At 42.1% G+C, this 27,997-nt stretch overlaps 1 long non-coding RNA gene across 7 annotated transcripts; it reads right to left on the bottom strand.

Annotated features, from left to right (window-relative positions):
- Nucleotides 1-622: 622 nt before the first annotated feature.
- LOC133641462 (uncharacterized) lies at nucleotides 623-27,970 on the bottom strand. Of its 7 annotated transcripts, none has more exons than XR_009824277.1 (15): nucleotides 27,858-27,970; nucleotides 27,005-27,129; nucleotides 25,545-25,588; nucleotides 25,424-25,477; nucleotides 25,090-25,161; nucleotides 23,793-24,645; nucleotides 9,070-9,556; nucleotides 8,577-8,691; nucleotides 7,494-7,622; nucleotides 5,202-5,298; nucleotides 4,785-5,115; nucleotides 4,564-4,685; nucleotides 4,300-4,415; nucleotides 4,118-4,187; nucleotides 623-2,488 (listed from the first exon to the last, which is right to left on the bottom strand). It is a non-coding gene; the product is annotated as an uncharacterized LOC133641462 (long non-coding RNA). The 7 variants fall into 7 exon arrangements; XR_009824278.1 differs by lacking the exon at nucleotides 623-2,488 and having other exon boundaries at nucleotides 3,465-4,187; nucleotides 9,070-9,102; nucleotides 9,365-9,556; XR_009824279.1 differs by lacking the exon at nucleotides 623-2,488 and having other exon boundaries at nucleotides 3,465-4,187; nucleotides 4,785-4,828; nucleotides 4,892-5,115.
- Nucleotides 27,971-27,997: the final 27 nt, after the last annotated feature.

The following is a 27,997-nucleotide window of genomic DNA, read 5'->3' on the forward strand; positions in this document are numbered from 1 at the left end:
CTCTCAGTGACCTGTGGAGTCCCCCAAGGCAGTATATTAGGGCCTTTACTGTTCCTAATATACATAAACGACATGTCATCGGCATGCGACTGTGAATTGTTTTTGTTTGCGGATGACTCGGCCCTGCTGGTATCCGGCAAGGACAAGTCACAGGTGGAGAAAATCCTCAGTGCTGAGCTCTGTAGAACTTGCACCTGGCTCGCTGACAACAACCTATCCATACACTTGGGTAAAACGGAATCCATCCTGTTTGGGTCCCACATCAACCTTAAGAAAGTCAATGACTTCACTATAAAAGTGGGTGACGTTGTTCTCACCAGGAAAGATGAGGTCACCTACCTAGGTTCCATTCTAGAGGCTAATCTTTCCTGTGATAAAATGGCAACCAAGGTAATCAAAAAGGTCAACCAACGAACGAGATTTCTCTATAGAATCTCCTCTCTGGTCAACAAAAGCACCTTGAGGATTCTGGCGGGAACTCTCGTTCAACCCTTTTTTGATTACGCATGCACCTCCTGGTACCCTAGCACCTCTAAAACCCTCAAATCTAAACTCCAAACATCCCAGAACAAGCTAGTCAGATTACTTCTAGACTTCCACCCCAGATCCCACCTCACTCCTACCCACTTCTGCAAAGTGGGCTGGCTCAAGGTGGAGGACAGAGTTAAACAACTTGCACTGAGCCTAGTCTATAAAATCCACTACACCTCCCTGATACCGAAGTACATGTCAAACTACTTCCATAACGTAAATGACCGCCATAACCACAACACCAGGGGGAGCTCCACTAACCACGTTAAACCCAGATTCCGATCTAACAAAGGTCTTAACTCATTCTCTTTCTATGCCACATCAATGTGGAATGCACTCCCAACAGGTGTAAAAGAAAGCATAAGAAAAAGTATCTACATTTGATTGTTAACATTTGATTTATTTTTATTTTTTTTTAAACATTTTTTAATGAATTTATTAATCAATCAACAAAACAATACACAACAATGCAATCCAATTCCAAAGCCCCAGCAACACTAAGAAAAACAATAAACAGAGCAATTGAGGACACACAAACATGCACCATACACTTGCATCGCATCTCATAAGCTTGACAACACACTGTGTCCAATATTTTCACAAAGATAAAATAAGTCATATTTTGGTTCATTTAATAGTTGAAACAAATTATTCTTGAGGCAAGATTTCAGGCCCCAATGACATATTTATTTGAGAAGCTGTCTCAGAAAATTATGATATAAAACAATAACTCCCCAGCTGGAGCCTTCCTAGTCACTGCTGGACCATGACTTGGATTTGAACCTAGTACCCTTTGATTGGGAGCTAGCTGCTATAACCACTCGGCTATCTTTTGTCTGCCATTTCACAGTTTTCAGGCCCCAATGACATAACCTGTCCTATTAAACTAGGATATAAAACAGCAACTCTTCCAGTTGGAGCTTTCCTAGTCACTGCACGACATGACGTGGATTTGAAACCAATCCCCTTTAAGTGACAGCTAGCTGCCTTAACCACTCAACTATCATTGGTCTGCTGGAGCCAAGACTTCGGGCCCCAATGACATATTTAATTGAGAAACTGTCTCAGTAAACTATGATACAAAAAAGTAACTCCTCCAGCCGGAGTTTACCCAGTCACTGCTCGGCCATGACTGGGATTTGAACCCAGTCCTCTTTGATTGGAAGCTAGCTGCTTTAACCACTCAGCTACCCTTTGTCGTGCCCCAATGACATATTTAAATGAGAACCTGTCTCAGTTAACTACAAATGGACGTGTAAAAAAACACTGACTCTTTTGGCTGGAGTCTTGTAACCTGACCGGCATTTGTACCCAGTACCCCTTGGTGCACAGTTGCCAGTGTTAACCACTCAGCTACATATATGTACTGTACATACTGTATATGTATATATACATATACAAAAATTAACATTTACACCGTATATCTAAGGGCTGTCAAGTGATTAATTTGTTTTAATCAGATTAATCACACTCTAGATCTGTGATTAATCCTGATTAATCACAGATTATTTTTCTAGCATTTTTTAAATTTTATATATATATATATATATATATATTAGGGGTGTGGGAAAATGTGACATACAATTACAACATCTCTCTAATCCTTCATGTTTTCCTCATTTGCTGTTTTGGAACAATCTGGAGTACCCACCGAAGGTCGGCCAGGATAATATAAGTGAGGCCTGTTATTAGGGCAAACGCGCTTAAACCTCAAGTTCAAGAGCTTTTTTGATCTTTTTTTTTTAGGCGATCAGAAAGATCCACTGAAGAGGAGCTGCAATTTACCAACAGTGACTGAGGAACAGCACGGTGGAAGAGGGGTTAGTGCGTCTGCCTCACAATACGAAGGTCCTGGGTTCGATCCTGCGCTCTGGATCTTTCTGTGTGGAGTTTGCATGTTCTCCCTGTGACTGTGTGGGTTCTATTCCGACTTCCTCCCACCTCCAAAGACATGCACCTGGTGATAGGAGACACACACACACACACACACACACACACACACACACACACACACACACACACACACACACACACACACACACACACACACACACACACACACACACACACACACACACACACACACACACACACACACACACACACACACACACACACACACACACACACACACACACACACACACACACACACACACACACACACACACACACACACACACACACACACATATGGGGTGAAGGAGTGATAGATATATATATAATGTGGGGTGAAGGAGTGATGCGTGGGATGATGGAACACTATGCCCAGATGTGGGATGTCGTTGTGGCTTGTGCAGCCCTTTGAGACACTCGTGATTTAAGTATAAGTACTGTGAAGTCTGGGAAGCTAAATAAGGCACACTTGGAAATAATGAATTTCTTGTGTGCAATTGCGGCAGAAGTCCACAGTCCACTCTTAAAACGAATGTGTTGGAAATAACACAATTTGTGTTTTTTTTACACATCTCCATGTCCAGAGGGGGACAACTCAATTTTAACACATTTACTTTGTTACTTATATTAACACAGTAAAAGTGTAGGTTTTAGTAACAAATGTTTGTTACTTAATAATGATAAATGGGTTATACTTGTATAGCGCTTTTCTACCTTCAAGGTACTCAAAACGCTTTGACAGTATTTCCACATTTTACCCATTCACACACTGATGGCGGGAGCTGCCATGCAAGGCGCTAACCAGCAGCCATCAGAGGCAAAGGGTGAAATGTCTTGCCCAAGGACACAACGGACGTGACTAGGAAGGTAGAAGGTGGGGATTGAACCCCAGTAACCAGCAACCCTCTGATTGCTGGCACAGCCACTCTACCCACTTCACACTTACTCAAAATCAACACATTTTGTGTATATTGGCAACACTTGTGCGTGTGTGCATGCTATGCTATATAAAAAATAAATAGAAATTTAATTGGCATTTAATTCAAAAATTCCTTCTATTCTTTACAAGTCACAACATTTAGGAAATAAGTCTGTATCTTGTCAGTAAGAGCAATTCAGAATCTCTCAGCTCATATACATCAAGTGGCAAGGCATCATTTGCATCTTTCAGATTCATCACTTGAAATTAGTCTTTTTAAATCACATAAGTGTGAAGGTGTTCATCAAAATACTTAACAGTGAGGACTCTCAACAAAATGAACACCTCATCACGGTCAGAAAAGGTTACAATATACACTGTCTCTCCAAAGATATGTTCGTTGTCCAGATCACATTTTAAGGAAAGCACACAACCAGGTCTGTAGCAATGACCAAATATAGACACACAACTGATACTCCAAATGTTTAAATCATTGATTGAAACCTTATTAGTAGATTGCACAGTGAAGTACATATTACATACAATTGACCACTAAATGGTAACACCCCAATAAGTTTTTCAACTTATGTCCACAGGCTGCCATTTTTTCAATCAACAACTCCTACTTTACCAACCAGGCAAGGTTACAAGCCCAATACAACTTGAAGAGTTTGTCCAGACTGCATGTGAGACCCTCTTCCTGGAGTGGAATGACATCGGCAGCCACGATGACATATTGTGTTGATGTTGTGCTGCAATGTCCAATGCTCACCAGACCAGGTTGCATCACTGGAGCCTGCAGGGTCAGTGGTTTGTAGGAGGTCATGGAAGCTTCTTCCTGGCTAAAACAGTGTATGCAACACATTTGATTACATCATCTTTACAAGTTATGAATAATTTACTTAAGATATCTCACTTGTTTTATATTCTTATCACAAATTAAGATATTCTTACTTGTTCAATGTAGGACAGCACTGATTTGATGCTGCATTTTGTCCATCCCATAGATCTTGACACAGTAGGGGGCAGATCATGTGTGAGCATCTTCAGTGCTCTACAGCACCTTGATTCTGTAGAAATAGACAAATATACACAGTTTATATCACTGACATGTGACACTGTAAGGTTAAATGTGTGTCAACTTGGGGAGTCTTCTATGCACCGAAGATGACACAAAAAGGCATGATGATAATCCTCCATAAATAAACTAAACATTACCAGCACTCTCAGCTTCTGGTGGTTCATCTTTTCCTTCAAGAGCAGCCAGCTTCAACAACTTTGGTCCCATTTGCGTAGAAAGATGTCTGTCTTGTTTGGAAACATCTTCTCAAACTGTCGATCTGTTAAGGTTTACCAACAGGACAAGACAAGGGTGATTAGATAAGGTTACATGCAAATCCATTTGAGAGTGCAGGTGGTGATTAAATTGACTTACTTACCAGATATGGTACATCAATGAAACGAGGGTAGTTCTCAACAATCTCTGCCAGAGTAGGTGACTGATTAGATATCCAGTATCTTGGGTGGAAGTAGGTTTTGTCCATACCCATCTTGATGGAAGAAAGGTTCTCCGGGCTTCATCCTTATGATCACAGTTATCCATTCTTGGACAGACTCATCACTTTCTGTAACTTCTTCAAGTCCAACAGTGACTTCAGATGAGCCACCCCTTCTGCAATAACGGCACCGATCATCCCTTCGTTTTCGGCGGATATTCCTCAGCTTATCTTCCAGAAAGCCAGCGTGGCATGTTGGATCATAGAAGTGTTCCTTTACAACACAAATAAAACAGTGATCTAATGAGCTACTGTCAGAATCAATCGAAGTAATGTGTGTTTCTCTTAACATTCCCTTACATATCCTTATTTTTGTCCTCCATGTTGATGTTAAGTGACAGGTAAAGTGTCACAATGGTTCTGGCGAGAAGTTTTTTTGTCCGCACTTACTGGATAACTGAGGAAAAACATAATGAAGAAGAAAAAGGACACATTAACATTGGGCATAACATTAGACGTCCTGTAGTTCAAAATAAGTGACAAATGTCTACTTACAACTGACGGCAGTTGTTACCAGTACCCTTCTCCATTTTTATGTAAGTGAAGTGAATTGTGATTTAGGGCTATATAAATAAACATTGATTGATTGATTGATTATATAGCGCTTTTTCTCTAGTGACTCAAAGCGCTTTACATAGTGAAAGCCAATATCTAAGTTACATTTAAAGGCCTACTGAAACCCACTACTACCGACCACGCAGTCTGATAGTTTATATATCAATGATGAAATCTTAACATTATAACACATGCCAATACGGCCGGGTTAACTTATAAAGTGACATTTTAAATTTGCCGCTAAACTTCCGGTTCGAAACGCCTCTGAGGATGACGTATGCGCGTGACGTAGCCCGACGAACACGGGTATGCCTTCCACATTGAAGCCGATACGAAAACGCTCTGTTTTCATTTCATAATTCCACAGTATTCTGGACATCTGTGTTCGTGAATCTGTTTCAATCATGTTCATTGCATTATGGAGAAGGAAGCCAAGCAAGCAAAGAAGAAAGTTGTCGGTGCGAAATGGACGTATTTTTCGAACGTAGTCAGCCACAACAGTACACAGCCGGCGCTTCTTTGTTTACATTCCCGAAAGATGCAGTCAAGATGGAAGAACTCGGATAACAGAGACTCTAACCAGGAGGACTTTTGATTTGGATACACAGACGCCTGTAGAGAACTGGGACAACACAGACTCTTACCAGGATTACTTTGATTTGGATGACAAAGACGCAGACGTGCTACTGTGAGTATGCAGCTTTGGCTTTTTTTTGCGTATGTACGTAACTTTTTTAAAATATATAAGCTTTATGAACCTTGGGTTAGGTGAACGGTCTTTTGGGCTGAGTGATTGTGTGTGTTGATCATGTGTTTGAATTGTATTGGCGTGTTCTATGGAGCTAGGAGCTAGCAGAGGAGCTAGGAGCTAGCATAACACGTACCGTACCGTAAGTGCGCGTCACGTACGTAACTTTTTAAAAATATATAAGCTTTATGAACCTTGGGTTAGGTGAACGGTCTTTTGGGCTGAGTGATTGTGTGTGTTGATCGGGTGTTTGAATTGTATTGGCGTGTTCTATGGAGCTAGGAGCTAGCAGAGGAGCTAGGAGCTAGCATAACAAACACGCAGGTGTTATTATGCAGGATTAATTTGTGGCATATTAAATATAAGCCTGGTTGTGTTGTGGCTAATAGAGTATATATATGTCTTGTGTTTATTTACTGTTGTAGTCATTCCCAGCTGAATATCAGGTACCGTGAGTATGCAGCCTTGGCTGCTAAACATTCGATAACTTGACCGTATGTGCGCGTCACGTACGTAACTTTTTAAAAATATATAAGCTTTATGAACCTTGGGTTAGGTAAACGGTCTTTTGGGCTGAGTGATTGTGTGTGTTGATCAGGTGTTTGAATTGTATTGGCGTGTTCTATGGAGCTAGGAGCTAGCAGAGGAGCTAGGAGCTAGCATAACAAACACGCAGGTGTTTTTATGCAGGATTAATTTGTGGCATATTAAATATAAGCCTGGTTGTGTTGTGGCTAATAGAGTATATATATGTCTTGTGTTTATTTACTGTTGTAGTCATTCCCAGCTGAATATCAGGTCACCCCCGGCTCTCACAGCATCTTCCCTATCTGAATAGCTTCAACTCCCCACTAGTCCTTCACTTGCACTTTACTCATCCACAAATCTTTCATCCTCGCTCAAATTAATGGGGAAATTGTCGCTTTCTCGGTCCGAATCTCTCTCACTTCATGCGGCCATCATTGTAAACAATAGGGAACTTTGCGTATATGTTCAACTGACTACGTCACGCTACTTCCGGTAGGTGCAAGCCTTTTTTTTATCAGATACCAAAAGTTGCAATCTTTATCGTCGTTGTTCTATACTAAATCCTTTCAGCAAAAATATGGCAATATCGCGAAATGATCAAGTATGACACATAGAATAGATCTGCTATCCCCGTTTAAATAAAAAAAATTCATTTCAGTAGGCCTTTAAAGCAGTGTGGGTGGCACTGGGAGCAGGTGGGTAAAGCGTCTTGCCCAATGACACGACGGCAGTGACTAGGATGGCGGAAGCGGGGATCGAACCTGGAACCCTCAAGTTGCTGGCACGGCCGCTCTCCCATTCTCCTCGTAGAATGCAAAAATCCTGGGATCTTTTTGTTGGAGGCGAGTCTTCGCACTGTCAGGATCAAGATCACTGGCTGCTGTTGAAATCTGAAGGAACAGTCCATATATACAGTATTTTATTTGAACCAGTGTAGAGATATTACCACTTCATCTAAGCCAGTGGTGTCCAAAGTGTGGCCCGGGGGCCATTTTCGGCCCGCAGCTAATGTTTTACCGGCCCATCATTCTAAAAAATACTAAAAAAATGTTTGAAAACATGAAGTGGAATAAAAGAGCAAATGGGTGAATCGAAAGGAGAAAAACTTTGCAATGTTCACTCTAATAACACAATTTGTTTTTACAATTTCTCACAAAATAATCAAAATCAATGTTGCTATGAATTATTGACCGACTTAAGGACAAAATGGACATACAAAACATGAAAAAAAAGTTAATTATATAAATTATTACAAACATACAAAGCTAATTACACTATATATTATCTGAAGCTGATAGAGATTTAAGCGTTACATGTAAACATGAGTGGGGCACTTTTGGATCCCTAAGAATTTTACTGGAATTAAAAAACACCTGTCTTTGCTAAAAAAATTAAAATAATAAATTCTAATCAATGTTGCTATTAATTATTGACCTAGTTAGGGATCCAATTACTTCACATCAAATATTCCACTTTGAAAATCTTTTTGGGAAAAATATTGTATATTTGCCCCCCAAAAAATAGGGTTTTGACTAAAAGCTCATGAAGTGTGTGTGTGTGTGTGTATATTTTCACCTGAAGTTGAATTAGAGATTCAAGCATTTAATTAAAAAAAAAAAAAAACTTGTTTTAAACCCGTTTTAAGACTGACACCCTTCTGCGTCCCTAGGACCTAACTTGCGGGAGCCAATAAGGTTAAAAAAAAATAAAATAAAAATAAAAATAAGTGGATATTGTATTGGTTTTGAAAATGAAAAAATATCAAAATGGCCCCCGCATGTTTTGATTTTTCAGTGTGCGGCCCTCAGTGGAAAAAGTTTGGACAAAGTTTGTGATGTACACACCTCTGTAATGTCCTTGACTTTACCAGGAGTGGAAGTCTTCTTGAAAATGTCTCTGCCATCCAGGAGGACTGTTGTGAGAGATCTGGGAGAAGCCATTCTTCTACATGTGTATAAACTAAAATGTACAGAGAAACACAACTAATTCAATACAACTCCAAGGAAGGACTTTGTGTAAAATAATCATTTAATTATAGCCTAAGAGATTATAATACACATACAGTAGTTCGAACAAGCTACATTTTAAGACATTTTGAACAGTTATTAGTCCAGTGCAAATATGTTTACATGTCATAGGTGACTTGATTTCTGAAACATTGACTATGACTGGAAATGGCCTTTAATACCTATGCAACATATGGACAGATTAAACTTAAAAAAGGTAATTTAAAATTGATGATAACATACCCAAAAGAAACCATGAATAGTTTAAGTCAACCAGTGCAGTTTTGTCAAACAGTTTAATTGATACTGTGGAGACCTTATCAAATCTTACCTTAGTAATGTTAGCTAACTTGTGGAAACAAACCTGCAAAATAAAGCCAAAATTAATTTAGCCATTAACCAACATTATGTACACAGCATAACCAGGCTACTATTTGAAAGAGCCCTAAAAAAAAAAAAATGGAGGTTTAGTATAGCTAGCAATATGGCTAGCTGTTCATCAGCAGTTCATTTGCACATGCACAACTTTACATCTGGTCAGTAGGTTACAGTCACACATTCCCAGCAAAACTACCACTATTACACCCTTTAAGATACAACGTGCAAGTAGACTGGAATATGCTTACCTTCATTAAGACATTTGGACGGATACAGTCGCAGAGGTCCGGCGGTGATGGCCACGTAGATCACCGAAAAGGCGGGACTTTTTTTGTTTTTGTTTTGTTTTGTCCCCAACTCTATGGCCACCCAGCTGATTGGTCAAAGCTCATGACACAATGTTGTGTAGAATGTCTGTGTTACTTCCCCTCAGGAAAATCCTGTGATTTAACACATTTGTTGAAATCATTACACAAAGCATGTGTTGATTTCCAACACATTCGTTTTAAGAGTGTGGAAACGGGGTTTGTATACACACACACATATTTTAGGCCACAGTAACACTCCAGTTTGAAAAGTAACACTGTTGACATAGGAAAATAAAACCATACTTGAAGTGATTTTTGTCATTTTTAATGTTGAACAACTTACATGTTTAATGTCTTCCTTAGAAAAGGGAAGCAGGCACATGCAGCAGAATGTGTGGCATTTTTTAATGCCAAAATATTGTGTCCAAAAAACACACTAACTCAGTGTCATGTTCTAAATCAGAAATAAAAGAATAAGACAGGGAAATATTTTCACACATTCATCAGTTAGTCACTCCTCTGTTACACAGAAATATCCTGCAGTTATCTTGCCATATATACAGTATGATTGCTGTGTGGATTTACTTGTGTTGAACAGGACGTTACACGGCTCCACCAAGAGGTGATGGAGGATGCCAGAGACATGGCGGAGTACAGGAGGCAGAAGGAGTCTCTGCGAGCGGACAAAAGAAGGCTGCAAGAACGGCTGCAGGGGGTCAGGGACACCCACTATGCGGTCAGGGACACCTACCGTGCGGTCAAGGTCACCTGCGCGGAAAAAAAAAAAAAGGTCAAAGCTAAGATTCGCAATGTTGAACTGAAATGTAAGGAACGTAGATTCTACAATCTGACATTACAATATTGTTAAGTTTAAGCAATCTCTTGCAGTGGATCTGCTGCACACCAAACATGAGCTCTCCAGCTGAGAAAAAGGTATGACTACTTGAGTGGGCTGATAATTAACTGTTTCATTTGTAACTTTTATTTGTGTATCTTACCTTAACTGACACTTGTATTTCTGTTTGGAGAGTGAATCGCAGTGCAGCGCAGCGAGCGGCGGAAATACAAGTGTCAGTTAAGGTAAGATACAAAAATACAAGTTACAAATGAAACCGTTAATTATCAGCCCACTCAAGTAGTCATACCTTTTTTTCAGTTGGGAGAGCTCTTGGTTGGTCTGCAGCTGATCCATGTTCCTGAGATTTCAAGTCAAGCTTTGCAATCTCAGCTTTGACCCTTTTCCCCAACTCTACATCAGCGAAGCACCTTGGCTTTGGAGCTAACGTGTTAGCATCGTGCTTGACTGCCCATCGAGGCAAAGTGAACATGCCCCTGACTGGAAAGATAGACAGAAAGTCAATAATACTACTATTACTTCTACTATCAGGAGACACTGAACTCAACCCTGGACCTGCAACAACACGGTTAATGTTGTCCCGACTGGCGAAGACTAGCAATGCTACTGCTAGTGTCGCCATCGAAGCTAACTCGGCTACCGGCTCATCTCAGCTCAAGCTCACCTGTGCTCCAGCGATCGGCGGCTCGGCGAAGGACTTCGCCCCGTTCGACACGGTCGGGGGCGGCGGAGGAGGAGGACCCAGTCATCTGAGAAGGCAACGACTCAGCGGCGGTTGCGGTGGAGGACGACCCAGTCATCGGAGAAGGCAGCGACTCAGCGGCGGCTGCGGTGAACCCTACCTGGCCTCCCCCTCTCCAACTCCCCCACCCCCCCTCCCCCTTCACCTGGAGGACGATCAATATGCCTCTCTCTCTCCAACTTCAACAGCAATAATAACCAACAATTTTTCTGGTCAGTACCACAACACAGCGGACTCTGGTGCTCTTTTTGGTTCCAGTGGACTACACATCATCCACCTTAATGTGAACAGCCTCTCTGGAGCCAAACTTGACCAAATCAGAGAAATGTTCCTCAACACAAAAGGTAAAAATCTTGTGTTTCTCTGAAACCAAATTTGATCAAAGTATTTCTGACTCAGATAGAAATAGAAAACTTTTCAGTTATCAGAAAGGATAGGAATAAACACGGTGGGGGCGTTTGTATGTATATTCACCAGGATATTAAATACATAACTCTCACTGATCTTAACCACAATGACCTGGAATCTGTGTGGGCGGAAATCAAATTTATAAACGCTAAGCCGGTACTAATAGGGACTGTTTATAGACCCCCTAATCAGAGTGATTTCTATGGGGCTTTGGAAGAATGCTTGGCAGGGATAGACGTGGAGAAAAGTATACCTGGGGATCTGAACACAGATATTCAACGCAAAGATGCGCCTGTCTTCAGATCCTTCAGCAAGTTTTGTAATCTGCACGGTCTTTCCCAGCTAATAGCGCTACCTACAAGGGTGTGTGATTCCACCCAATCAATCAACCATAGATCTCATTCTCTCTTCAGACCGGCCTAAAATAAAAAATAGTGGGGTCATGATCTGTGGTCTTAGCGACCACTATCTAACCTTCTGCACCCGCAAAATAGCTAAACCTAAAGCCAATGGCCACATAACAGCCCAATCCAGATCCCTCAAAAAATACTCCAATGACAATTTCAATTTAAAATTAGATGAGTGGGACTGGTCCCCTGTGCTCGCGAGCAACATGGTCGATGTTGCTTGGGATCGCTTCAAAACGGTGTTCCTAAAGATACTAAATGACATGGCTCCCGTGAAAACAGTCAGGATCAAAGCCCGCTCGGAACCATGGATGAATCCGGACCTATTAGCTGCCATAAAAGACGGACAGTAAAATACTCTGAATACCAAAAATGTAAAACAGAAGTAGATAAACAACCCAATAATATCAACCTCAAATTACTCCTTTCAACTCTCAAAAAGCAATGCAATAAATTAAGAAATAAGTCAACCAACCTGACTAAATCCTTTAAAAAAAATTACATTAACGACAAAATAGAGGAAAACACAAATAAGCCACGTGAGCTCTGGAAAATTCTCAACAACCAGCTTCCTGGTTGCAGCCAGAAATTTAAAACAAGACTCACCAACATCAAGGAGGGTGACTCCCTCATTACAGACAAAATGGAGGTAGCTAGCAGATTTAACATCTTTTTCACCAGCATAGCCGCAACTCTTGTCAACAAGCTGTCCCACCACTCTGGTCGCTTTGGTGTAGAACACATTAAAGCCTTCTACAGAAAGCTAAGAGTATCCAACGATGATTTCAAATTAGAAATGGTCACAGCTGAGGTGTTTAAAAAATTGAGCGCGCTCCACCCTAACAAGGCCACCGGCCTTGATAATATTCCCTTCAGATTCCTCAGGGACTGCCTCCATCATTGCCCCGATCATCACACACATAATAAACCTATCAATTACACAAGGCAAAGTACCAAAAGATTTTAAGATAGCAAGAGTAACTCCCCTCTTTAAAAAAGGAAGCAAATTGGAACCTGGCAACTACCGACCTGTTTCTATTCTCAGTTCCATTTCGAAAGTAATGGAGAAAATAGTTTATGAACAGGTCGATAGTTACCTTGCCACTAATAAACTCATGTACAAATTCCAATCCGGCTTCAGAACTAACCACTCCACTGACACATGCCTTCTCTATCTGACCGACCACATCAAACATGAGGTGGACGTGGGCAAATACTGCGGCATGGTCATGCTGGACCTTCAGAAGGCCTTTGACACCGTTAACCACGCTAAACTGTTGGATAAGCTCAGAGCAATCGGATTTAACAAAACCTCATGGAGCTGGATGCAATCTTACTTGGAGGGGAGGGAGCAGGTGGTAGAGGTGAACGGCACCGTGTTCCCCCACTCAAGGCAGTATATTAGGACCTTTACTGTTCCTAATATACATAAACGACATGTCATCGGCATGCGACTGAATTGTTTTTGTTTGCGGATGACTCGGCCCTGCTGGTATCCGGCAAGGACAAGTCACAGGTGGAGAAAATCCTCAGTGCTGAGCTCTGTAGAACTTGCACCTGGCTCGCTGACAACAAGCTATCCATACACTTGGGTAAAACAGAATCCATCCTGTTTGGGTCCCACATCAACCTTAAGAAAGTCAATGACTTCACCATAAAAGTGGGTGACATTGTTATCAGGAAAGATGAGGTCACCTACCTAGGTTCCATTCTAGAGGCTAATCTTTCCTGTGATAAAATGGCAACCAAGGTAATCAGAAAGGTTAACCAACGAACGAGATTTCTCTACAGAATCTCCTCTCTGGTCAACAAAAGCACTTTGAGGATTCTGGCGGGAACTCTCGTTCAACCCTTTTTCGATTACGCATGCACCTCCTGGTACCCTAGCACCTCCAAAACCCTCAAATCTAAACTCCAAACATCTCAGAACAAGCTAGTCAGGTTACTTCTAGACCTCCACCCCAGATCCCACCTCACTCCTACCCACTTCTCTAAAGTGGGCTGGCTCAAGGTGGAGGACAGAGTTAAACAACTTGCACTGAGCCTAGTCTATAAAATCCGCTACACCTCCCTGATACCGAAGTACATGTCAAACTACTTCCTTAACGTAAATGACCGCCATAACCACAACACCAGGGGGTGCTCCACTAACCACGTTAAACCCAGATTCCGAACTAAAAGGTCTTAACTCATTCTCTTTCTATGCCACATCAATGTGGAATGCGCTCCCAACAGGTATAAAAGAGGGCATCTATCCTCCTTCAAAACAGCAATAAAAGTTCACCTCCAGGCAGCTACAACCCTAAACTAACACCCTCCCCGGATTGCTAATAATCAAATGCAGATACTTTTTCTTATGCCTTCTGATCTCTCTCTCTCTCTCTATGTCCACTACTTGATGTCCATATCCTACCCCCCCTCCACACCCCTGATTGTAAATAATTCAATGTGATTATCTTGTGTGATGACTGTATTATGATGATAGTATATATGATAGTATATATCTGTATCATGAATCAATTTAAGTGGACCCCGACTTAAACAAGTTGAAAAACTTATTGGGGTGTTACCATTTAGTGGTCAATTGTACGGAATATGTACTTCACTGTGCAACCTACTAATAAAAGTCTCAATCAATCAATTCTTTTTCTGCCTTACAGTCTGCAGCCGTTCTTGCAGCCTTTTTCTGGCCACACACAGAGACTCTTTCTTGCTCCTCCATCACCTCTTGTTCGGAGGGCTCTAAATGGTCCAAGACCCGTTGAACGTCCTGTTCAACACAAGTAAAATAAAACTCTGCTCAAGTATGATTTTGATTGATTTGAGACTTTTATTAGTAGATTGCACAGTGAAGTACATATTCACTGTGCAGGCAGATCAGTCCCTCATTCATTGCTGTGGACTGCCTTTGAATTCTTCCAAGTGCCAACTACAATCACAAATCTCGTGAAACACTATTTCCAGGATTTGCAGTTTTGCCTCACAACATCAGGCTTCACCACAAAGTGGCAATCTCTGGAAGTAGGCATCATGGCTGGGTGCACCATCTCCCCATTGGCCTTTACGATGGCAATGGAAATCATTATTAGAGCATCGAAATGGGTGGTTGGAGGAGAACGACTACAATGTGGTACCACCAATTCGAGCCTATATGGACGATATAACAACACTCACAACAACTGTCCCCTGCACCAAGAGACTGCTGGAGAAACTTCATTCAAATATAACATGGGCACGGATGAAGTTAAAGCCCAGCAAGTGCAGAAGTATCTCCATTGTGAAAGGCCAAGTCACAGACCAGAGATTTCATGTCAGCGGAACACCAGTACCAACTGTTTCAGAAATGCCAGTAAAGAGCTTGGGAAGGTGGTACGACGCAAGGCTCAAAGACACCGAACAGTTTGAGCAACTAAAAAAGGATACCATCACTTACATGGATCGCATCAATAAAACCTTATTGCCAGGAAAACTTAAGTTGTGGTGTTTTCAATTTGGCATACTCCCAAGACTCTTGTGGCCTTTAACTGTGTACGAAATCCCCATCACCAAGGTTGAAAAATTGGAACGTGTGATAAGCACACAGCTGAAACAGTGGCTTGGAGTTCCAAGATGCTTCAGTTCTATTGGATTATATGGGCATGGCAAATTGGAATTACCAATCTCAGGACTGGTGGAAGAATTCAAATGCACCAAAGCAAGGCTGGTCATGACGCTAACTGAAACTGAGGATGCAGTCATTCGAACAGCGGCCCCCCGAGTAACAGCGGGAAGGAAGTGGATTCCATCAGAAGCTGTTCAGAGTGCAAAGTCTGCTCTTCAATTCAGAGATGTGGTTGGGCAAGTACAGCATGGGAGAGCAGGGCTCGGGCTCATCCCAAAACCTCCCCTATGGCACAAAGCAACATCAGAGCAGAAGAGACGGCTAGTACTAGAGGAAGTCAGGAGACAGGAGGAGGGAGAGCGACATGCTAAAGCCGTCTCAATGGCCAAGCAGGGGAGATGGACCAACTGGGAAAGCCTGGAGAAGAAAAAGCTCAACTGGTATGACATCTGGCAGATGGAGGGAGCACGACTGAGTTTTATCATCAGAGCCACGTACGACCTGCTACCGTCCCCTATAAATCTGAAAACCTGGTACGGAGAAGATCCCGCCTGTTCCCTGTGTCAAGTACCTGCATCTCTAAGGCATATCCTATCAGGGTGTACTATAAGTCTCACCCAAGGACGCTATACTTGGCGGCATAACCAAGTACTCAGAGAGCTTGCATCAACACTGGAACAGAGGCGAACCACCACAAACAATCTCCCACTAACACCAGCAGGAAAGGTCCACTTCACACAATTTGTACCAGCTGGCAAACATCAAGAGTGTCAAACAACACCAAATAATGCAAGCATCCTGCAGTCGGCTCGAGATTGGAAATTGGAAGTGGACCTTGATAAAAAGCTTGTGTTTCCCCCAGAAATAATGGCTACAACACTCCGGCCAGACATGGTCCTGTGGTCTCCAACAGCAAAACTGGCTTATGTCGTGGAACTGACAGTACCATGGGAAGAAGGGGTTGAAGAGGCTTACGAAAGGAAAAAAACCAAATATTCTGACCTGGCAGCTGAAGCATCCCAGAACGGCTGGAAGACCAGCATTTTCCCAGTAGAGGTGGGATGCAGGGGATTTATTGCCACATCTACCATCAGTCTGTTGAGAAAAATGGGGGTGAAAGGACGCTCCCTCCAACAGACTATCAAGTCCATGTCAAGAGCTGCCGAAAAAGCCAGCAACTGGCTCTGGATTAAGCGCAAGGACCCCAATTGGGCAGTAAAATGAGAGACAATGGTATGCGGTCAGGCTTAGGCCTGACTCAGGGAAAAGGACGACCCTGCCATGCAGAGTCCAACAGGATGAGGAGGGTATGGCATGGAGGGGGGTGTACCTGGGACGCTAGGTACATCGTTGAGCCCTCTGGAGACGTCGTGGGCTTCAATCAACGAAACGTCGATGAAGCAGGGTGCCCACCCGAAGACCCCAATGACATACTTACCCTCCCTTTCACCACTCCACACCGACTGCTACCGTCAAGATTGTTCCTACTTACCAAAGGGATTGAAACATCTAGTTCTATTTGCTTTACTGATCTTCTGGAAGAAAAACCCAGTGACTGTTGTGAAAGGGCAGCTGACAACAAGGGAAAGACCTTGTGACAGCTTGGAGAGACAGCTGACAGGAGGAAATAGACCCCAACGGGGCTGTTATGGGCTAGCTACCCACAGCAGCAGGCTCCGTCACCCTATTAGGGCACAAGAGCCACCATATCTGGCTACAGAAAGTTCAAGAAGAAGAATACCCCTAGAGTCTGCGAGAGCAGGGGCGCAAGAAGACTCACAGGCTGATCTCCCGGTAACGACCCTTGGAATGGACACGACAATGAATGAAGGTAGTAGTAATACTCTTGAGAAACCAGCAGTTGGACATGTTCTTCAGATGTGTGTGTGTGGATGGGCTAAAGTAACATCAACCCATGGTCTTAAAGTTCACCAAGGACGGAAGAAATGCCTGAAAACCCTTAACCCAGGGCCCCGCATTGACCGGCTTCTGTTAAGAAGAAGGTTAAATCAGTCGGATGAAACTCAGCGGCAGGAAGAAACCCACAGTCCGCAGAGCATCAGCACCCCGCAGGATGAGGAGGAAGCATCAGGCAGAACCACCAGTCCAAGACCATACCCAGTACACCGCAAAAAGGAAAACATGCAAGGACGTAAGCCGTTGGTGAAATGGCCAAAGTCTAACAGCAAGGAGTGGGAAACCATCAACATAGACTTAAGCCTTATCCTAAGTAACATCAAAGGATCAGCCGAAAAGAAGCTGGAGAAGATGGGTGACCTAATCTACAGCTACGGAGAGAAGAGATGTGGAGTGAAGGAAAAAGTCAGAAAGGAAGACATGCTTCCCGCCCCCAAATCTCGTCGGCTTCAAGAAATCCATCTACTTGTAAAAGAAAGGCGACAGCTAAGGAAGGTGTGGAGAAAGGCAACAGCAGAAGAAAGGGAAGGCATCGACCTCCTTCAAGAGGAATTAAAACAGAGGCTCTCAAAACTCCGTCGAGCGGAAAGCCTAAGGATGCGTCGGAAGAAGAAAGAAAAAGCCAGAACCGACTTCTACAAAGACCCCTTTAAATTTGTGAAAGGGATTTTCACAAAAGAGAAGAGTGGATCTCTGAAAACATCAAAAGACCAGGTTGAAGAATATCTGAGAACCATCTATACTGATGAGAAGAAACATGAACCGGTCATTGTCCCCACTGACATCCCTCCTATATCACCCGCACAACATCAGGTTGATGTCAGCCCTCCCAAGCTGAGCGAGGTGAAGCAGGCAGTAAAAAAGGCAAGATCGGCATCTGCCCCAGGCCCTAATGGTGTTTCGTATAGTGTCTACAAGAACGCTCCGGAGGTTCTGAAATTCCTGTGGAAAAACATGAGTGGTGTGGAACAAGCAGATCATCCCGAAAGCCTGGCGAAGAGCGGGAGGAGTGCTTATCCCAAAAGAAAAGAACTCGACCACCATTGAACAGTTTCGCCAAATAAACCTTCTGAACATCGAAGGCAAGATTTTCTTCAGCGTATTGGCACAGCGACTAACAGAGTATCTGAAGCAAAACCACTTCATTGATACATCGATCCAAAAGGCTGGCATAGCAGGCTTCTCTGGATGCCTCGAACATAACAGCATCATATGGCATCAAATCCAGACTGCGAAAAAAGAAGGAAAAGATCTTCATGTCTTGTTCCTTGATCTGGCCAACGCCTATGGATCAGTCCCTCATTCATTGCTGTGGACTGCCTTTGAATTCTTCCAAGTGCCAACTACAATCACAAATCTCGTGAAACACTATTTCCAGGATTTGCAGTTTTGCCTCACAACATCAGGCTTCACCACAAAGTGGCAATCTCTGGAAGTAGGCATCATGGCTGGGTGCACCATCTCCCCATTGGCCTTTACGATGGCAATGGAAATCATTATTAGAGCATCGAAATGGGTGGTTGGAGGAGAACGACTACAATGTGGTCAGAGATTACCACCAATTCGAGCCTATATGGACGATATAACAACACTCACAACAACTGTCCCCTGCACCAAGAGACTGCTGGAGAAACTTCATTCAAATATAACATGGGCACGGATGAAGTTAAAGCCCAGCAAGTGCAGAAGTATCTCCATTGTGAAAGGCCAAGTCACAGACCAGAGATTTCATGTCAGCGGAACACCAGTACCAACTGTTTCAGAAATGCCAGTAAAGAGCTTGGGAAGGTGGTACGACGCAAGGCTCAAAGACACCGAACAGTTTGAGCAACTAAAAAAGGATACCATCACTTACATGGATCGCATCAATAAAACCCTGTTGCCAGGAAAACTTAAGTTGTGGTGTTTTCAATTTGGCATACTCCCAAGACTCTTGTGGCCTTTAACTGTGTACGAAATCCCCATCACCAAGGTTGAAAAATTGGAACGTGTGATAAGCACACAGCTGAAACAGTGGCTTGGAGTTCCAAGATGCTTCAGTTCTATTGGACTATATGGGCATGGCAAATTGGAATTACCAATCTCAGGACTGGTGGAAGAATTCAAATGCACCAAAGCAAGGCTGGTCATGACGCTAACTGAAACTGAGGATGCAGTCATTCGAACAGCGGCCCCCCGAGTAACAGCGGGAAGGAAGTGGATTCCATCAGAAGCTGTTCAGAGTGCAAAGTCTGCTCTTCAATTCAGAGATGTGGTTGGGCAAGTACAGCATGGGAGAGCAGGGCTCGGGCTCATCCCAAAACCTCCCCTATGGCACAAAGCAACATCAGAGCAGAAGAGACGGCTAGTACTAGAGGAAGTCAGGAGACAGGAGGAGGGAGAGCGACATGCTAAAGCCGTCTCAATGGCCAAGCAGGGGAGATGGACCAACTGGGAAAGCCTGGAGAAGAAAAAGCTCAACTGGTATGACATCTGGCAGATGGAGGGAGCACGACTGAGTTTTATCATCAGAGCCACGTACGACCTGCTACCGTCCCCTATAAATCTGAAAACCTGGTACGGAGAAGATCCCGCCTGTTCCCTGTGTCAAGTACCTGCATCTCTAAGGCATATCCTATCAGGGTGTACTATAAGTCTCACCCAAGGACGCTATACTTGGCGGCATAACCAAGTACTCAGAGAGCTTGCATCAACACTGGAACAGAGGCGAACCACCACAAACAATCTCCCACTAACACCAGCAGGAAAGGTCCACTTCACACAATTTGTACCAGCTGGCAAACATCAAGAGTGTCAAACAACACCAAATAATGCAAGCATCCTGCAGTCGGCTCGAGATTGGAAATTGGAAGTGGACCTTGATAAAAAGCTTGTGTTTCCCCCAGAAATAATGGCTACAACACTCCGGCCAGACATGGTCCTGTGGTCTCCAACAGCAAAACTGGCTTATGTCGTGGAACTGACAGTACCATGGGAAGAAGGGGTTGAAGAGGCTTACGAAAGGAAAAAAACCAAATATTCTGACCTGGCAGCTGAAGCATCCCAGAACGGCTGGAAGACCAGCATTTTCCCAGTAGAGGTGGGATGCAGGGGATTTATTGCCACATCTACCATCAGTCTGTTGAGAAAAATGGGGGTGAAAGGACGCTCCCTCCAACAGACTATCAAGTCCATATCAAGAGCTGCCGAAAAAGCCAGCAACTGGCTCTGGATTAAGCGCAAGGACCCCAATTGGGCAGTAAAATGAGAGACAATGGTATGCGGTCAGGCTTAGGCCTGACTCAGGGAAAAGGACGACCCTGCCATGCAGAGTCCAACAGGATGAGGAGGGTATGGCATGGAGGGGGGTGTACCTGGGACGCTAGGTACATCGTTGAGCCCTCTGGAGACGTCGTGGGCTTCAATCAACGAAACGTCGATGAAGCAGGGTGCCCACCCGAAGACCCCAATGACATACTTACCCTCCCTTTCACCACTCCACACCGACTGCTACCGTCAAGATTGTTCCTACTTACCAAAGGGATTGAAACATCTAGTTCTATTTGCTTTACTGGAATATGTACTTCACTGTGCAACCTACTAATAAAAGTCTCAATCAATTCTTTTTCTGCCTTACAGTCTGCAGCCGTTCTTGCAGCCTTTTTCTGGCCACACACAGAGACTCTTTCTTGCTCCTCCATCACCTCTTGTTCGGAGGGCTCTAAATGGTCCAAGACCCGTTGAACGTCCTGTTCAACACAAGTAAAATAAAACTCTGCTCAAGTATGATTTTGATTGATTTGAGACTTTTATTAGTAGATTGCACAGTGAAGTACATATTCACTGTGCAGGCAGACCGCGAGATCGCAGAACTAAAAAAAAGGTATGACTACTTGAGTGGGCTGATAATTAACTGTTTCATTTGTAAGTTGTATCTTACCTTAACTGACACTTGTATTTCTGTTTGGAGAGCGAATCGCAGCGCAGTGCAGCCAGCGGCGAACGGCGGGGCAAACGGCGGAGATGACCAGTCAGATTGTAGAATCTACGTTCCTTGCATTTCAAGTCAAGCTGTGCAATCTCAGCTTTGACCCTTTTCTTTTTCTGCCTTACAGTCAGAAGCCGTTCTTGCAGCCTTTTTCTGGCCGCACGCAGAGACTTTCTTGCAAAATCAAAAATAAAAGAATAAGACCGGGAAATATTTTCACACATTCATGAGTTAGTCACTCCTCTGTTACACAGAAATATCCTGCCATATATACAGTATGATTGCTGTGTGGATTTACTTGTGTTGAACAGGACGTTACACGGGTCCACCAAGAGGTGATGGAGGACAAATTGGACATGGCGGAGTACAGGAGGCAGAAGGAGTCTCTGCGAGCGGACATATTAAGGCTGGAAGAATGGCTGCAGGCGATTAGGGACACCTGCCGTGCGGTCAGGGACACCTACCGTGCGGTCAAGGTCACCTGCGCGGAGAAAAAAAAAAAAGTCAAAGCTAAGATTCGCATTGTTGAACTGAAATGTAAGGAACGTAGATTCTACAATCTGACATTACAATATTGTTAAGTTTAAGCAATCTCTTGCAGTGGATCTGCTGCACACCAAACATGAGCTCGCACAACTGAGAAAAAAAGGTATGACTACTTGAGTGGGCTGATAATAAACTTTCATTTGTAACTTGTATCTTACCTTAACTGAAATTAAAAGTATTTCTGTTTGGAGAGTGAATCGCAGCGCAGGGAGCGGCGGAGCCAGCGACGAGCGGCCAGCAGCGGAGATGAAATACAAGTGTCAGTTAAGGTAAGCTACAAAAATACAAGTTACAAATTAAACAGTTAATTATCAGCCCACTCAAGTCGTCATACCTTTTTTTCAGTTGGGAGAGCTCTTGGTTGGTCTGCAGCTGATCCACGTTCCGTACATTTCAAGTCAAGCTTTGCAGCAGATGCTGAGCGGGAGAGGAAAGGACAGAGAGCCTGAAAGATGAGCCGAAAAACAGAAAAATAAAAGAAGTCTACTCTGCTCAAGTATGATTTTGATTGATTGACACTTTAGTAGATTGCACAGTACAGTACATATTCCATCCATCAGTGGTCAATTGACCACTAAATGGTAACACCCCAATAAGTTTTTCAACTTGTTTAAGTCCACGTTAATCAATTTGTGATATGTTGGAGCAGAAGGCAGCTATATACTCTGCATTGACCCACAACACCCTGAAGACAAATGTCAGACATCATCAACCTGTCTGATGACGTGAGAGTGGCAGAGGAGGTCCTCCAGGTGCTTAAACCCCTCAGAACTGTTCCATCTCTACTGAGCACTGAAACTTCACCATCTGTGTCAATGATCCTGCCACTGAAAACAAGGATTGTACAATCCATGACTCCAAGTGTGGAAGACAGCAGCATCACTCCAGATGTCAGGCTTTATTTCACTACCTATGTTTCAAGGAAGATGATGTGCCTTCTTATGTTGCACTTTAACTTGGTTTTTATTATTGGTCATTGGTCCAAGTTTAAAGAAAGGAGAAGTGTCTTTTGATGTTGCACTGTTTTTCATTAATTATGTTAAAAGGAAGATAAAAATGCATGCCATGAATTGATTAACGTGGACTTAAACAAGTTGAAAAACTTATTGGGGTGTTACCAATTAGTGGTCAATTGTACGGAATATGTACTGTGCAATCTAATAAAAGTTTCAATCAATCAAAAAGTCAAGTTGAACAAATTGTATTATTCTCCAGTGCAATAACAGTACTGAAATGAAGGCTAAAAGGGCATTAATGGGAGCTTTAAAAAAAGAAAGAAATAGAACTACCGTAATTTCCGGACTATAAGCCGCACCTGACTATAAGCCGCACCAGCAAAATTTAGTGGAAAATACAGATTGCTCCATATATAAGCCGCACCCGACTATAAGCCGCAGGGTTTTGATGTGTAATTAGCGTAGTATATAGGGGTTCCTGCTACCATGGAGGGGATTGTCGGGATAGAGATGACTGTTTGGGAACGCAAAGCGTCCCATTTATTAAAAATAAATCTTTCAATCATTCAATCAAACTTTCACATCTTTGACATGGCGAACAGCATTCGTGCAGAGTACAAATAATACAACGGTGCAAAGTAATGCAAAGTGCTTACCTGTACGTTATCAAAATAACCAGCCTACCGGTATATGAAAAGTCAGTCTTTAATCATTGTGTCATCGTCTTCCTCCTGCGTACTAAAACCACCGAAATCCTCTTCGTCGGTGTCGGAGAAGAACAGGCCGTAAATAAGCCGCACCGTTGTATAAGCCGCAGGGACCAGAACGAGGGGGAAAAGTAGCGGCTTATAGTCCGGAAATTACGGTAATTAAATAGTTACTTTTCACAGTAACGCATTACTTTTTGGTGTAAGTAACTGAGTTACTTTTGAAATAAAGTAACTAGTTACTGGTTTTCAGTAACTAACCCAACACTGGTCACGGATGGGTTTGGGAAGAGTGTTCCAGAGGGTGGGAGCAGCGATGGAGAAACCTGTCACCCCAGGTCCGAAGCTTGGTTCTGAGTGGTGGGGAGAGCAGGTTGGCATCAGAGGAGCGGAGGCTGCGTGAAGGTATGGAGGTGAAGCAGGTTGGTGAGGTAGCAGGGGGCCTGGTTGTGGAGGGCTTTGTGGGTGAGGAGGAGGATTTAAAGTGGATCCGGTGAGGACTGGGGAGCCAGTGGAGTTTCTGGAGGACTGGGGTGATGTGCTCACGGGAGCGGGTGTGGGTGAGCAGGCGGGCGGCAGAGTTTTGAATGTATTGGAGTTTGAGAATTTTGCAAGATGAGTCGTAGAGGATGCCGTTACAGTAGTCAAGTCTGGAGGTGATGAAGGCATGGATCAGGGTTTCAGCGGCAGAGAAGGATGGACTGAGACGGGCAATATTTTGGAGGTGGAAGAAAGCAGTTCTTGTGATGTGGTTGACACGGTGTTGAAAAGAGAGGTTATTGTCCAGAATGACTCCGAGGTTGCGGATGTGAGTAGATGGGGACAGAGTAGAGTTGTGAGCAGTTTTGGTGAGGGATTTGGGGCCGACGATGAGCATGTCAGATTTGTCAGTTGAGTTTGAGGAAGTTGGAGTGCAGCCATGATTTGATTTCAGTGAGGCAGTCGGTCAGGGTGGAGAGATTTTGTGGAGATGTAGCTGGACATCATCTGCGTAGCAGCGGAATTGGAGGTGATGGCGGCGGATGATGTTACCGAGGGGGAGCATGTACAATGAAGAGAAGTGGACCAAGCACCGAACCCTGGGGGACACCTTGTGACAGAGGGGCAGTACTACCTTTGGAAGAAAGTATGTATTGATGTATTACAGTACAAGGACAGAATTACTTATATAATATACTATCTTTAGATGAAAGTGTAAATACATATGTACATACTATATTTAGCAGTATTGATGTACTACAGTACAAGGATAGAAACATGCTATATTTCGAAGAAAGTGTATGTATTAATGTACTACACTACAAGGACAGAAATACTTATAATATACCAACTTTAAAAGACAGCATAATGATGTACTACAAGGACAGAAACACATGTTATACTATATTTACAAGAAATGTTAAGTATTGATAAATACTGATGAAATATACTATCTTCAGAATAAATCCCAAGTACTGAAGCACTACAAGGACAGAAATATTTCATCCTGCATGAATGTATGACTTGTATTTAACTCCTGAGTAAACACTGCCCCCTGGTGGACTCTTTCACCACATACCTTGTCTCCTTTGTTTCCACTCAGACCTTGAACACCTGGAACGCCCATCGGTCCTCTCTCTCCTTTGCTTCCCTGTCATATATGAGAACAATGAATAAGTATTGTACTTTCAACACAGTCTTTCCCACTATTCCTTGTGGACCCACTGGACCGCGCTGACCTCGGTCTCCCTGCAGTCACACGTATGAGGTGAGTACCTGGAGTCAGTGTTATTAACTAAAGTATTTACCTTGGGACCAGGAACCCCAGGCTCGCCCTATAGTAATAAGTCATTTCAGGTGTGCAGTAGAAAAACAGTCTAATCGATAAGCACTGGATTTGTTTAGGTACTTACCAAAGGTCAAGGGTCACCGGACATGACGGCATGACCTCTGGGACCAGGCTCGCCCTAGCAAGAGAAAAAGTGGTTAAAAGTGAAGGGCATAATGTAAAAAGTTTGATTGAATAGTGCTTACTTTAACTCCAGGTCCACCTTTGGCTCCTGGACTACCAGGTAATCCTAGAGAGAGAAACGCAGCACAATCATACACATGCACTAGAACACACTCTTTATTTAGGACCACATGTTACAGTGCATTTTAATGTATAATCACCTCATGATAGTATTACACAATTCCCTAAGCCAGTGATTCTCTAACTACAAAGAATGACATAAATATGCAAACAGTGTTACTGTTCAAACTGTGGCCAAAAATATTCAATGAATACTTATGGCCACTACACAACTGTATTTCAATGTTGGTCATTATGGTGGTACTTGGAGAGCAAAGTTGTTTTTCCTGAAGTGGTACACATACATATATATGTATGTCAAATTTGATCTATTTTGTGTAAATGATAGTAACATAAATGTTTGTCAACATTATGCTGCAAGCAACATTTTTTATGCATAAATGTTGATTTCTGAAAGTAAAAACATTTTCTAATTGGCTAAACTGTTTCAAATTATCAATTCAATCTGGGAAAATGGTTAAAAGTACAAAAACCCTTAAATAGATATCTTTATTAAGAAGTTTTCTAACCCTTTTTTATTTTTAAATTGTATCATATTTTTAAAATAACTTTTAATACTTTGTATTTGCTTTTATTTTCTTTCCTAGACATGTTTTGTTCAACCTGATGGATGTGTTAAATTGTTGAATATAAAAAACAAGTTTAACTATATATATATATATATATATATATATATATATATATATATATATATATATATATATATATATATATATATATATATATATATATATATATATATATATATATATATATATATATATATATATATATATATATATATATATATATATATATATATATATACACACACATACATATATATACATACATACACATACACACATACATATATACATACATACACATATACATACACACATACACATTCATATACACATACATATATACTTTCATATACACATACATATATATACATACATACATATATACAGTATACACATACATATACAGTATACAGTTCTGATGTTGTGACCTCTGTGTATAATATACATTTTCGCTGGTTACTAATAAATATCCATCCATCGAAAACTTCACTATAGTAATAGTAATTATACGTCAGGGTCCGCGCATGCGCGAAGACAACGTCCCCTTTTTGACGGCATTCTGTGACGTCACGTTTTGTTATGTTAGAATATTTCATGAGTGTGTGGTCTAAAAACTAGCTTACCTAAAAGTAAAGGGGAACATGAAGGGGATATTTAAAAACATGTATAATTATAATGCAATAGTAATCGCCCAAATTTGACGCGAACATGAATGTTTAAAACGCGAGATTTTAGCCGAGGAGCTATCGCTAGCTGTTGTGCTAAGTTGCTACAAAGAGAGATATAGGTTATCGAGCAAATGTATACATGGAAATAAAGCTGTAGTCACTCACCAAAACTTTGCATCACTCTGGAGTAGAGAAGTCTTCCCATTTTTCGAAATGTTTGGTGGTTGTTCCACGCATGCGCGAAGAGTGCGTCACTTCCGTCAACGGTTCAGTGGTTTTTAATAACTTTCCTGCCAAAACAGTTTATTTTTATAATCTTTATTCGAGTAACAATTTCCAATAGAAGATTGCATACTAAACAACCGCTACTTAGGAATACAGTATTTATTTTGAAACCGCACAGAAACCGGAAGCAGCCTTAAATGGCAAATAAATACATATTTTTTTTAAAAAATACTTTATATACATAAAAAATATCAATCCACGATACTGATCATTCTACGTTTTAGTGATACAACAAAAAATCTAAATTAAAAAAACAAGTTAAAAAAGCCATCGTTAACACGCAAGTCACTTCCGGGACTTCACGTTTTGTGATATTTGAATGTTTTATGAATCTGTTGTATAAAAGCTAGCTTATCTTGAGGGAACAATAATATAAACACAAAAAAGGGGTATATTTAACAAAAAATCAGGGCGTATTACCGCCACATTTCAACCACTTTCACGAATCTGTCAATGCAATGAATGACGCACGAGGGCTGGAGAATGTTTAAAGAACATTAATTTCCACTGATAGGGCCTAGGTTTAAGAATAAACTTAAACATTTACAACAATATGAATTAAATTAAATATAAACAATCCATCCTAATTATAAGAATAAACTTAAATATCACTGATAACTTTTTAAATGTACTTTCAGTCAACCTAAACAATTTTGTAAACATCAGTGAAATGATCTTCTTGAAACATTCTCCTCAGTACAAAACAAGCACTTCTTTCCCTCGGTTTCCTCACCAGTTGCGTCTTCTGAGTCCACACAGGAGTTGTCTTCCCTCCTCTTAGCAGCATGTCAGAAGGAGTGACGCTCAAACATTTTGAAGCATGTGCTCTGAGCAGGTGAACAGGTGAATTCAATCAAAGCAATCTGTTGGAAG

The sequence above is a fragment of the Entelurus aequoreus genome, linkage group LG24, assembly GCF_033978785.1.
Source record: "Entelurus aequoreus isolate RoL-2023_Sb linkage group LG24, RoL_Eaeq_v1.1, whole genome shotgun sequence".
Classification (NCBI taxonomy): Eukaryota; Metazoa; Chordata; class Actinopteri; order Syngnathiformes; family Syngnathidae; genus Entelurus; species Entelurus aequoreus.